At 40.0% G+C, this 13,661-nt stretch overlaps 1 protein-coding gene and 1 long non-coding RNA gene across 4 annotated transcripts in view; one reads left to right on the top strand and one right to left on the bottom strand.

Annotated features, from left to right (window-relative positions):
• Positions 1 to 13,661, bottom strand: part of Nfyc (nuclear transcription factor Y subunit gamma) — a 69,496-nt gene that overhangs the window by 47,294 nt on the left and 8,541 nt on the right. Inside the window, exon 1 of one of the 3 annotated variants that reach the window (XM_048434555.3) lies at positions 10,127 to 10,270. The exons of 1 other annotated variant lie outside the window; for it this stretch is intronic. The gene's annotated coding sequence lies outside the window, so the exon portion shown is untranslated. Of the gene's footprint in view, positions 1 to 8,550; positions 8,706 to 10,126; positions 10,271 to 13,661 lie in introns of those variants that run through there. One more of the 3 variants, XM_048434556.3, reaches the window with a different exon arrangement.
• On the top strand, positions 10,390 to 12,204 carry LOC148122688 (uncharacterized). Its single transcript, XR_015737504.1, has 2 exons — positions 10,390 to 10,617; positions 11,914 to 12,204. It is a non-coding gene; the product is annotated as an uncharacterized LOC148122688 (long non-coding RNA).

Here is a 13,661-nt window from a genome sequence, read left to right as displayed (position 1 = left end):
TTACTATGCATTTATTCCATTTGAAACCAACTCAAGTGATCATTTATATAAGTCTGAGAACTCTTTGAGAAATTTTCTTGTGTGCCTTTCATTTGATTGGGTTTTTTTTTCTCTCTCTCTCTCTCCCTCCCCACCTCACCCCCCCCCCCCCGCCCTGGAAGACAGGGTTTCTCTATGTAGCCCTGGATGTCCTTGGAAACCACTCTGTAGAACAGGCTAGCCTTGAGCTCAAGAGATCTCCGGTGCTGGGATTAAAAGCATGTGCAACCACTACCCAGTTTTTTGTCCTGTTCACCACATCTTGTCCCATCCCGTCCATCCATCCATACCCCTCCCTACTGTTTTGAGATGGGGTCTCATTCTATAAAAACAAGATGGTCTTAAAATTCTGGTAATTCTACTGCATCAACTTCCCAAGTGGGAGCATGTGGACATGAGCCATGCCTGCTTTAAAAAACAAAAACAAAAACAAAAACAAAAAACCTGTGTCTTTGGGTAGGAGACCCAACACAGGAAAGGGGAAACAAGACTGCACTTCCCAGAACAGACTGTCTTCTATATACAGTAAGGAAGTGCAGTGTAAAGAGCGCTGGGTTCATCAGGCTCTGCCTCCCGCTTCCTCACTCTCAAAATGGAGATCTTTTTCTGTCCTACCCACATTAGTAAGTATCAAATAAGAGTACAAAGTTACTTAACTGTGAAGTACTGAATCACATAAATACTGCACAAAAATGTTACAAGTTTACCTATTGCTGAGAGGAGTAGCTACAGGGGCATCTGGCCAGTTAATTACCAGGAAGGAAAAAAAATTCACAAGAGTTCAGGATAAAAATAACCAAGTAAGACAGCTGGAAATTTACAATTATTTCTCTAGTGACAAGTTTCTTACTGTCTTTTTGATTGAAGATAATTATGAGACATTTAGTCTAGAAACTAAATACAGGTGGTTTACAGTGAAAATTCTGCTAAAGCGTATAGATCAATGGTTCTCTACCCCTTTGGGATGTAAATTATTTGCTAAACAAGCACTGTCAGATTCCTACACATGTATTTTTCATTGGCTTCCCACTTCAACTTCTCAAAGTTAATACCAGTAACAATAATCAAGTGTAACCCCAAAATCTACCATTTACCCTGGATGGAGATGGGCATTTCTGTACACACATCTCAAGGAACTACCTAGTAAGACCTCAAGAACATGCCTACACGTCTCTAGAGGAAGTAAAGACCACCACCAGGTTCTAGAGCTGTATTTCTCTTGCCAGTCAAGACACAAAGAAATGTCAATACTAGCTTACTGCATATTCACCTACGAGCTAAAAAAGATGCCCTCATTCAAGATCATGTATCATGCACACATGGTACTCAAAACATTCTGAGGAAGTAACAGAAGTAACAGCGCTAAGTAACATGTTTACCTTGTTACAGATGCCTAGTTACAGACATTCTCTATTTTGTTTCTTGAGACAAGGCTTGGAAACTCAGAGATCCACCTGCCTTTGGCTCCTGAGAGAAAGATTAAAAGCATGTGCCACCATATCCCAGGGGTCCAATACTTTGTTTCTATGATATGACACGTGGCAAATTCTGACCATTCTCTTCCTTGATTCTCTTATCTGTCACCCAGATTAGACATAATTACTGTAAATTTAAACTCTAATAATTATTGGCTAGGAATAAAGCTCAATGGTGGTGCACTTGCCTACCAGGCACAAGGCCCCAGTATTGTCACAAAAGAGGGAGGGAGAGGACAATAAGGATATCCAAATATACTACCAATTCTGTTATTTCCCCCAATGTCCAATCCTAAATTACAATCTACCTACTGAACATTTCCAATCGGAAAGCTAAGCTGAACAGAAACTCCCCATGTCCAAATTCAAATCTATTTTTCTCGAAACCTGCTCCATTCCCCCGTCAGCTTCTCTTCTGCTAGTCATTCAGGCTATCCCTCAAGTTCCATAAACTGATTAAGTACTGACAGTGTTCAACAATAGTGTCCTCACCTGACCTTTCTTCATGCTGTCATCATTTTATTTTGGCCTCCATCACCTCCATGCAATAATGAAAATGATGATTACAGTGACAGTAGCTAATACCCATTTAGCTATCACTGTGAGCCAAGTACAACTGTAAGCTACTTACATTGCCAATGATTCCAACCTCCTCACAAACCTCCAGCATGTCAGACATGTCCAACCATTTGACAATGATTGTGACATGTGACACTGTCATCTACAAGGTTTATGTTCAAGAAAGGAAAAATCAAGTTAAAATAAAAATCACAAAATTTCTAGTACCATCTTCATTTTACACAGGATAAGCACAAATTTAGTGAAAGCTCATTTCTGATAAAGTCACAACAATCTACTGTCTTGGATCTTCAACAGTCACTAATGTCAAGCAGAAATTGATCTCAATGTCAAGGTCTTTCCAACACCTGTTCCCTATTTCCCTAGATGTCTTTCTTTGACCACTCCTTCCTGTCATTCACTCATCTCATTATGCTCTGAGGAGAGTGACCTAGTTATTATTGCTCTCCTCAGTGCAAAAGTTGCACCCTGTAAATCTTGATCTTGTTCCTGCTGTTCCCTATGCCTCAGTCATGTTCTTGCTTCCTGATGTCTGATAGAGCCACTTCAACTGCCTGCCTTCCTAAAATGAGGAATCCTCTCTTGAAATGTTTTAAACCTAGGCTAGCTTCCAATACTCCATATAGCTGAGAATGACCTTGCACTTCTGATCCTCCAGTACCTGCCCTTCCTGCCGCCCCCCAAGCTAGGATTACAGAGTCATGATACCACTTGGGGTAAGTTTTATGAATGCTAGACAGGTACTCTACCAGCTGAGTTACATTCTTTGCACTTTCCACATCAGCTCCTAATATTTGATAAACATCATGTCTCCCTACCAGACTGTTAGATCTGGAGTAAAACTTGTGCAAAAATACGCAAAAACATATGCAGACATAATGACTGGTGAAAAAGAATATGTAAAGCATCTGACTTCAGGATCTCCTCCGAGAGAAGAATTACAAAGTATACGTAGAGAAAGGAAAACCTAGTTTTATCTGAACATTTCTAGTCATGCAGTCTTCCATTTAGTTTCCCATGTAATTAACATCATGAAAATGGAGTCAAATGACAGTACTGTCAACAACAACAACATGAAGATCACCAAGTAAATCAGCACTGTGCAGCTGGCTGTAGCTGCTGTGGTTCTTTATGTCATCTTTCTTCCCTTGAGCAAAGGAACACAAGGTCACAACTATGTTATATGCAACTCTAAAGTTACTTATTAGAGTTTCTTTTCCCTTTAGTTCTTTTATGCAGCAATTTATCTGCTATTTATCTTTCAGGTGCCCTTTTTATACTACAGGATGTTGAACTGTAATTTATAACACTTTGAGTAGAGAAAAACTTTGAGTCAAAACACTGAATACAGAGATAGGAGATGAGAGTAATAACAAGATGAAACTGACCAAGGTCTAAAGAGCTGGCCCCAATACCAAGAACAGATGAAAAGAAAACTAAAGTCTGCACAACGCAGACATGAAGTACACACTATTCAGCTGTGTCTACCACCAATTTCAATCACAGTACACTTCAGGACTTAATATTGTGTAAGTTATACAATTCAATCCCTCACTCTTTTCCAATAAACTAATTTTTATTCAAAATATGACAATGGTTAGAAAAACTTTAAAAATTTCAAGAAACAGCCCACCAAAAAATAAACAAAGAAAAATTCACAACTACCCATGAGTACACAATGACACCATTTTGCTGGGGTGGAAGAATTTGGCACAGTTAAAGTGTTATTCTGGGCATACACAGACAAGGGTTCCTACTTTAATCTTGTCAAATGTTAAAATCTTTACTTCACTAAAATGTCACATTAAGGACTCATTTGATGAACTAGGCCCAAACATATGTGACACAGCTTGTTCTTGAAATGTATTAATAACAAATAAGAATGAAAAGCTTGTGCTGGCATGCAGGTGTTATGCTGTTGCCTTGTTTGACTTCTTTGCAATGTACAGAAGTCACCCAGTTCTCTGAGATACCTCAGCCAGGTGGGCACCATTAGCTTCCTAGCTGAATCTCAGTTTTCAGAACAAGCAACTGGCTGAGGCAAGAGATTTTCAATTCCAAAAGGGATACCAAGCCTGCTGCTACAGCAAACGTTCTAACCAACAGACTCCATGTGTAGATTATTGATCCTCCTTCATGGCCTACTTCTCTGTTCTGTGTCCTGTACAGGCGCACCAAAAGGAAAAGAAACATGAAAGAGAAAACCCATCCAAAGGGGAAAAAAAAAAAAAAAGCACTGAATTGAGTGGGAGTAAAAGCTCTTGATCTTACACGGGCCAGTCCCTAAAAAGCTGAGCTCTTAATACAGCCCTAACTCTTTCTGTACTCAGTTGTTCCAAGAAAAACTAGACTTAGGTCCCATGACTGCAGGGGGCAGCAGATGTTCTACAGTGCTTGTCTAAATGATTCCATCAGCCTAACTTAGCTTTAATCAAACTCTGGGAGTAAGTATGAGCAAAATAATCTGATTCACTAAAATGACTATGACCTGCTTCAAGAATGCTTTCTAGGGGCTTCAGAATGTAGCTCAGTAGTAGAGGACTAACCTAGCCTTATAAGACCCTGGGTTTGATACTTAGTACTGCAAAAAGGAAAAGAAAAAAGGGGGGAGGGAGAATGGAGCAGCAATAATGCCTTTTAGATTCCTGAAGCCCCCACAAAAGAATACAACTGGGGGCGGGGACTGGAGAGATGGCTCAGAGGTTAAGAGCACTAACTGCTCTTACAGAGGTCCTGAGTTCAATTCCCAGCAACCACATGGTGGCTCACAACCATCTGTAATGAGACCTGGGGCTCTCTCCTGGCCTGCAGACATACGTGGAGGCTAAACACTGTGTACATAATAAATAAATAAATCTTAAAAAAATAAAAAATACAACTTGAGTTTTTGGTTTCTTTGCTTTTACTCCTTTTTAGATTTATTTATTTTTTATCTTGCGTGTATGCGTATTTTGCCTGCACTTAAGTAATAAACACCACATACATAGCAAGTGTCTGCAGAGGCCAGAGAGGCCCATTCTGGGGTTACAGGTGGTTGTGAGACACCATGTAGTTGCTGGGAACTGCATCAAGGTCTTCTATAACAGCAAGTGCTCTTAACCACTGAGCCATCTCTCACCCAGCCCCAGTATACAGCTTCCTGAAACAGTGGCATAATCATATTTTAGGAACAAAAAGCCCAGTCACCAAGGCTGCTGCTTTCAAGCATACACTGCCAGGGAACTGAGATATTACTTAGCTAAATCTTACTGTCTGAATTAAGTTTGCCAATGCACATAAAAAAGAAGCCAATAGCCAGGTGGTGGCAGCACACGCCTTTAAACCCAGGATTCAGGAGGCAGAGGTCAGCCTGATCTACAGAGCAAGTTCCAGGGCAGCCAGGGCTGTTATACAGAGAAACCCTTTCTCGAAAAACCAAAAAGAGGCCAACATCAACGCTGACTGACCATGCCTGAGAAGAAGTAACAATAGAACAGGAAATCAAAAATGACCAAGTATCAATGGAGAAGGGGGAACAATCCTAAAAATAGGTAACATTAGACATATAAAATAGGTGTAAAAGACCTATCACTTATGCTACAGAAGCGTCACACAACAACAACTGTGTTAAATTTACGTTCATGCTTAGATTCTAACAGGTCCTATCTTCTTTTAAAAATCCTCATTTCAACATTTACTTGCTCACTACTATTCTACAAGTTATAACTACTTCTCAAGCCCCCAAATAATTGCAGACAGAAAGATCACATGACATCACAGAAAACAAACAAAAAGGCTCCAGTATACTTTATAAATATTTGGCACACAAACTAAATCTGTAACCTCTGCTAAGTAATCAGCATTAATCACAACTTACCCATATTAAAAGAAAATGCACATCTCAGTATCCAATCAGAACAGGCACTCAGTCTTTATTCTGAGAAGCTCCTAAGTTTAAAGATGTTCTTAAAAGCAGTATTCAAATTTTTTAAAGGCCAGATGGCTCAGTGGGTAAAGCATTTGCTAGGCAAGCCTGAGAACTTGAGTGTGGTCCAAAAATCCATGTATTTGTGGCTATCTATGATCTTCATGTAAGCAATAGCTTGCAGATACACATGTGCTTACATACGTGCACACACACATTTTAAAAATAAAACAAAAGAAAATGCGGTCTTATCTTATCACTTCATCTTATTCTGAAGTCCTTAATTTGTTTTGTTTTTTTGAGGCTACCCTCATGTAGCTTAGGTTAGCCTTGAACTCCCTATCTGACAGAAGATAATGATCATCTGAATTCTCTGGATGAGATCCTTAATTTTTGACAAAGGGGTTAAATTCCTTCATGAGAAATCTTGATGGATGATGGTTCAATAACTGAGATTAACACATGTATTAAATAAATAGGATACAGCTGGTGAGCTGTCTCGGCAGGTACTTGTTGAGATCTGTGTTTAATCTCTGAAACCATGGCAGTTGTAAAGAACTGACTCCTGAAAGTGGTCCTCTAATTCCCATACATATGCCATTTTATATGCATGCCCACACTTAAACACACATACACAAAATAAAAATTAAAAATAGAATCCTGTTAGCACAAGTAGGAATATGTAAGTGAAGAAATCAAACATTATTTTATAAATCTATCACACCAACATTTATTTCTTTGATGTTATACCAATCTCCATAAACATTTAAGTCCTTCAATTAGCCTTCATCAGTAACAGGCAATATTTACTCATTAATTCATAATGCGCAGAGAATTTAACATACAGGACCTCATTCAAGACTCACCACTGAGTAACATGCTACAGGGGAGGCAGCTCAGTAGAGCATTTGCCTTGCAGACACAAAGTCCTACTTTCCATCCACAGTCCTGAGGCCAAGTGGAGTACATCAGTAATCTCAGCACCCAGAAAGTGAAGAAAGGTCAAGAGTTCAAGGTCATCCTTGACTCCACAGAGAAACCTAGACCTGGCTGGACTACACAAGGTTCTATCGCAAAATAAAAATAAGGTGGGGGGGAAGCAGCAGATAAAAGACCCTCCTTCAAGACTTTTAACCTAAGTTGGGCCCACAAATTACCACAAGGTGAAATGAGAGAATCCACTGCTGAAACTGTCCTCTAACCTCTAATACACACCATGGCATGATCATGATCCCATACACACAATAAATAAAATCTAATAAAAAATTTCAAGAAAGGAAAAAAAGTGGGGGGAAATGGCTCAGTGAGCAAGTACGTTCAGGCCTAGAGACCTGAGTTTGGATACCCAGCATTCACGTCAAAATGTCAGGCATGGTGTTACAGGCCTGTTTATAACCCTGTAACTGGGAGACAGAGAAAAAAGGATACTGGGGGCTCACTGGCTAACCACTCTAGCCAATGTAAGCTCCAGGTAAACTGAGAAATCCTGTCTCAAAAGAAAAATAGTGGATGATAAAGGAAATCACTCAAGGTCAAGCCCTGTTCCATACACATGAAAGCACATGCACACAACCCACACACATTTACAATCCTACCCTGCAAATTGCTACTTTTAGGTCTCTTTTCTGAGACATTGGCTGGTCTTGAATAACCTTGCACTTCTGGATCCTCTTGGTTCCCCACACCCAAGTACTGAGAGTACAGGTACGTGTCAGCACTCCTGGTACGCATCAGCACGCCTGGTTTTTGAAGCGCTAAGAATCAAATCCTGGCTGTTCTGTATGCTAGACAAGCACTCTACCAATTGAGCGATAGTTGCAGCCTGTTAGGTCCCAAGTTTTTAATAAGTTGACTCTAAACAGGTGGCTTGCCTGTGGGATCTGAACACAGGACTCTTATTTTAAATAGTTTATATTCTAGTGCCTCGAAATACTGTCTGCCACCAGAGTGAAGAAACTAGCTCTACTCAAGCCTCCCTGGCCCTCATCCCTCCTGTCACTTCCAGTCTGAGTTAGGGTTAATTCCATAAGGATTTTTGCTCTTTCTGGATATATAGTTTACCTGCTTTGTCTAAAAAATGTTCTCAAGTCTAATGTGTTAAATGAGATTTGTTAAGTGCCATTCAACGAAGTACCAAATGAAGGGTCCAAAAATGCCATTCAACATCCAGGAAACACCTCAGCTGCTTCAAGCTTCACAAAGGGTTCCTGTGTGTGTTTTCACAGGCACTGGGTGACCTCAAAAAGATAGAAAACTTGGCTAGATGTTCTAAGCAACTAACTCCTCCACAAAGTTCCAAAACATACAGAGTTTTGTCTCGACCTCCTATTTTCCTCACCTTCAGTTTTATCCCTCTGCTCCAGGCCTCTCTCAGAGCCAATAAGGTCATTGATACCTTCACCAGTTTTTGTTGTAAAAGAACATACAACTTGAAACAACTAATATACACCAACAGCCTACATGAAATATATTTAAATTAAACAGCACTTAAAATATAACACACCCTCCTTTCTCTTGGGACTTAAAATTTCCCCAAACTGAGCATTTTCTTACCACCAGCATTCCAGTCCTCCAGGAGTTTCAACGACAACACTTGAGCTCCTGGAACACCATTCTCCTCACTGAGAACCCTCTAGATCACAAGGGTAACAGAGGAGCAGGCGATGAATTCTCAATCTGTTAGGTAATTCACTCAACTATCCTATCAGGAGGATTTAGTAAATGTTTCCTGTGGGTGGAGGGTGAGAAAGAATGGCAAAGGAAGGAGAATGAATGCAGGCCTATTACTTATGAACTCTGAATCTAAACAGATTCCTAGGAACCACTGGACTAGAACACCCAGAAGTACAGTCTTTCATCTTAAGAGAGCTTTTCAGTTCAAATCTGCATAAACAAACTTTGTCCTTCAATCTTTCAACTCCACGGCAGTTTTTCAAGGTCACTTTTCGGAGCAGCGACAGAGGCCTGCATTCGGGAACTTAGGCTGTTTATCCCACTCCAGTTGGAAGTGTCTAAACTTAAACCCCAAAGGATCCTCTCAGGTAAATCCTTTCCTCAAGAGGAAGCAAGGGAAGGCAGATCAACACCTTCCAAACTTCTCCTCTAGCCAGGCTTGTTCCCTTCCCTGTCCAGAGCAGCTGCTGCCTAACTGCTCTACACTCAATCTGCAGCAGGAATGTTCCGATGACCTTCATTCAGTATTTGCAAATAAAGAGAAAAACAAAGAACTGCTTTTTTAAAACCAGGCATATGATCTTTTTAAAAAATCACTAGTACACAGAACTAATGATTCCACTATTCACAAGAACTGACTTGTTACTGATTAGCAACCTCCATTAGCTTCATATCCTTAAAGAAGGGGGTATATATCAAGGGCAAAAGGCTACCTACACTCTTCACTTTTCTAATCACAAACTGCAGCTAAGTCCCTTAAATATTTCATACTGAAAACAAAAGCATTTTGCTTGAATCATTTTAAAGAACCAAATCAACAGCTGACAAAAATATGATAATGTCACTTCGAATTTTAACTGGCCTCTAAACTAATCAGCACATTAAACTAAAATGAACATTTTACATCAAAGACTTACTGAATTGATTCTTAAAGAATAGAGAGGCAGACAGGTAGATCAAGAAAGTTGCAGAATTTCAGGCTGGCATGGGGGCCTTCCCCATTAGAACCTGCATCAGTCGCAAATCATATTTTCAAACAAATGAAAGAGCATTAATGTTGCTTCTATCTCTAAAAACATGTGTGTCAACAAAGTGCATGGAAATAGAAAAACTCTTAAAAACAACTCAGCTTATTCCGGAGAAAAGCTTCAGTGCACTTGAACAAAGGAAAATTATTTGGAAAACAGTTAAGTTTACCCAATGCAAAGACAGTGCTTTGCTTCTGTATGCCCATGAAAAATGATTAGCCCTTCTTGCATCTGTCTTGCCGATATTAAAGTAGGAAAACCATAGTTGAAGGACATGCAAAATCTAAACAGAGCAAGGTAATCTAGGTGCACCGGGAAGGTATGCATGGAATGTAAAGTGGCCATTTTCTGAAACAGTGCAACTTGCCTATACTCTCTGAAGCTAACAGTCTCTATCATCTCAACACAAAACAAAGAATTAAACTTACCGAGAACTGCATTAATTTTACATGGAGTTATTTATATCTCCTCGGACAGGGAGAATTTAAGTCACTCCTATCCTTCCCCCTAAAAAAGGAACGGAGGACAAAAGGCAGCAGAAGATGCAGAAACCTGAGTCTGGAATGTCCACTTCAGTGAAAACCCGAACAGCTGTCCTCCCACCCCCCAGCAAACTATTCGCCATTTTTCTTTGTCTTTCAGCTGACCCCTGCCTCAGTGAAAAACTCTGAGGCTCCAATGAAGCCTGCAGCCTCCTTCCACTTTAACAGTCAAAGGCATTCAATCTAGCCTGCTATTTGACACCAAACCTTGCCTCCAAAGCAGTCCCATTGGCTGAGCTGTTTTATCAGCTAAGACTACAAAGCTGTGATTGGCTGTTCACGTCATCAGTTACCTCCTTTGTACACTTCCTGTTTTAAAGTTACCTTGAGAAGCAGAACAGGGGTCAGATTCTTCACTTCAAACCCAAGAACTTAAGGTATGGAAATATTCAGCAAATGTACACTGCAGACACATATGGTCTCATGCGCTTCAAAAATGGAGGAGGACAAACTTAGAATTGTTCTTAAAAACCAAAGGAAAAGGTCGCCACATTTCCCACCCAAAGGATTTCCTATTGGCTACAGAGTTCCATTTAAAAAACTGAAGGTAATTTCACTGCTTCTGATTGGCCATGAATAGTGTCTGTAAGATATTGCTACAGTAATCTATGGCAGTACACCAGAGAAGCAATGGGCATAAGGTTGGAAAGTTGTGACAATCTACCTCCAGGTTTCTACTGATCATTAACAGAAGAATAAAAGCAGACAGGGTTAATCAAGAAAAAAACTCAGCCTTCTCAATAAATCAAAGTGAAGCTGTGCCCATCCAATAGTCTTCCGGATTTCTAAAAGGTGCCTGTCTTTGTATTCATGGTAATTTTAAAAGCACAGATTACTACCAAGGCGATGCATTTTATTTTAAAACACTAACAAATCAAAATAGGAAGATTTGGGGAGTAATGTATGAAGTTGGTGGCAGAGACAGTAGCATTTTTAAAAAGTCCACTACAATGCTCCATTTCAACTTACTGAAAATGTGATAGAGGAGGGATTTGCCTTCTATAACATCAAAACTCTAAAGCAGGCATGCAAGCACATACCTGTAGTCCCAGTTAACCAGCAGAGAGGATGGAGCAAAAGAATTCAGAACTCCAGTGTGGTCTACATAACAAGACCCTGTTGTTTGTTTGTTTCTTCTGTTTCTTAAATAAGCAGCGGGAGTGATCTCAGGAGAGATTAATAGCTTTACTTAGCTCCCTGTTGTTTCTGGAACATGCTAGGGTACTGAAGGTCACCAGGGGTAACCACAGAGTTACCTAGAGATTTGGGGCTCTACAACCTAGCTTTTATTTGTTTGTATTTTTTGTTGTTGTTGTTTTGGGTTTTTTGTTTGTTTCTTTTTAAGACGGGGTTTCTCTATAGCTTTGGAGCCTGTCCTGGAACTAGCTCTCATAGATCAGGCTAGCCTAGCACTCACAGAGATCCACCTGCCTCTGCCTCCCAAGTGCTGGGATTAAAGGCATGCGCCATCATCACCCAGTTTACAACCCAGCTTTTAATTACAACATAGACTAAGCTTGAGTCCCAGTTTGGTCATCTGTAAAACACTCTATATACACTGTAGGGACTAAATGCATTAATATATATAAAGTACACTATGCTGTGTTTGAATACCCATTGAAAAAATATTTAGTGCTAACTGCCATCTAACTCTACCTTCTTATTTCTTACAGAGGACACCGTGCAGAAAGAAAAAAGACTTGTGTTAAGGCCCTATTCTGTGGTAATTTCTCTTTTATGCCCTGTATTCCTGCAGCAAGCAATCCTCAGCTGTAAAGAACTGTGTAAGAGGATTCCCAGCTGGACAAAAAAAAAAAAAAAAAAAAAAACCTTGGTTTTTAGGCCGGAAATCCAGGCCTTTCACCACCAGTCACAGCTGAGGTCTGGTTATTGTTCTAAAAGTCTGCCTTTCAACTCTGTTTTTGATGTACCAGATTAAACCAATCAAGTCCCTTGCTACTCTGCGAAGGTCTTGAGCATAGTTTTTATTAGTTCTTGGCAGTTTACAAGAAAACATTTCAACTCCTATTTCTCATCAGCAGTCACCACAGTAGAATTCAAACCACAGTGGGAAGAGAACACAAATTATCCTTGAATTTCCATTTGGCAACCTGACCCATTCACTTTCTCTAGCTGATACTACCTTAGCCTAAGTGCCTCATGGGATATCTGGGACTCCATTCTTCCCAGACCCTGCATCTTGGCAGTCCTCTACACCACACAATTGCATCTATTTATCCTAAAAAACACTCTCATCACTCAGGTTACTCAGTTCAAGCTTCAGTGCTCTCACAGAAGGGTGAGAACTCATGCTCTTGGCCAAAACACTAATTTCTGAATTGTAGCTACCTCTTTAATAGCTGTTTGATCTTAGCCAAGTTACTTAGGCATTCCTGAGCTCATTTCTTCATGCTGAAAGTGATAAAACAGTATTTACTCCCAGGAGAGCTGAGATAAATGCAAGCACTAAGCAAATCTGGGATTTGGTACTCAATGAATATCTAAACATACATTTTACTGTAGTGCTTTATACACACTATAATTTATTTTTAAAAACATCTTTATTACCACAGAAGAGATTCTTCAAAACAGCAACTGTGTCTTTCTACATGTATTCCTGATGCTCAGCATCAATATATAAATCAAGTGCACTTGTAATCCTAGTACTCTGAAGGTAGAAACAGGAGGATTTCCATGAGTTAAAGGACATCCTGGCTGCACAAAGTAACTACCAGGCCAACCAGAGCTACACAACAAAATCCTTTCTCCAAACACTCAAGTCCCTCCTACCTCCTGAAAACCAGTCTTGACTTTAGCCACAACAGCAATAACGGGATAGTGAGAACTGGGGAAAACTGCAGAGTGAATGTCCTATCTAAAGGGGCAAACGCTATCAGCTCTAATAATAATGGTCTACTGCAAAGTGAGCTCCAGATTTTTAAAGACACAAAAGTCAGATTATTTTAATGTCAAACCTTTGTATTTTGATGTGTATTTCAAATCGTTTAAAAAATTATAAGCAAACCAGCCAGGCATGGTGGCCCACACATTTAATCTTAGCCCTAGGAGGCAGAGGCAGGCATATCTTTTCAAATTCAAGGCCAGTTTGGTCTCCACAGTGAGTTCCAGGACAGTCAGGACTACACAGATAGACAATCTCAAAAAAAACCAAAAGCAATTAAGCAAAGGAAAGAAAACCTGAAGCTTTTTACTGGGTTACAGCTTCTGACACAAATCTTTCCCGACTTAGTTCTAAACAACTGTTAACTACTCCCCCCCAACCCCCCAAAAAACACCACCTCAAGGCTTGTTTGTGTTTTAAGTGTCAGCATATTTTCAGAAGAGAACAGAAATAGTTAAACCTGATGGTATAAGCCTGTAATCCTAGCTACAGGCTAAGGCAGGAGTATGATAGGATGAT

The sequence above is a fragment of the Myodes glareolus genome, chromosome 3 (genome assembly GCF_982192425.1).
Source record: "Myodes glareolus chromosome 3, mMyoGla1.1, whole genome shotgun sequence".
NCBI lineage: Eukaryota > Metazoa > Chordata > Mammalia > Rodentia > Cricetidae > Myodes > Myodes glareolus.
The sequence above is the reverse complement of the archived record's forward strand: the minus strand, read 5'-3'. Positions and strand labels throughout refer to the sequence as shown.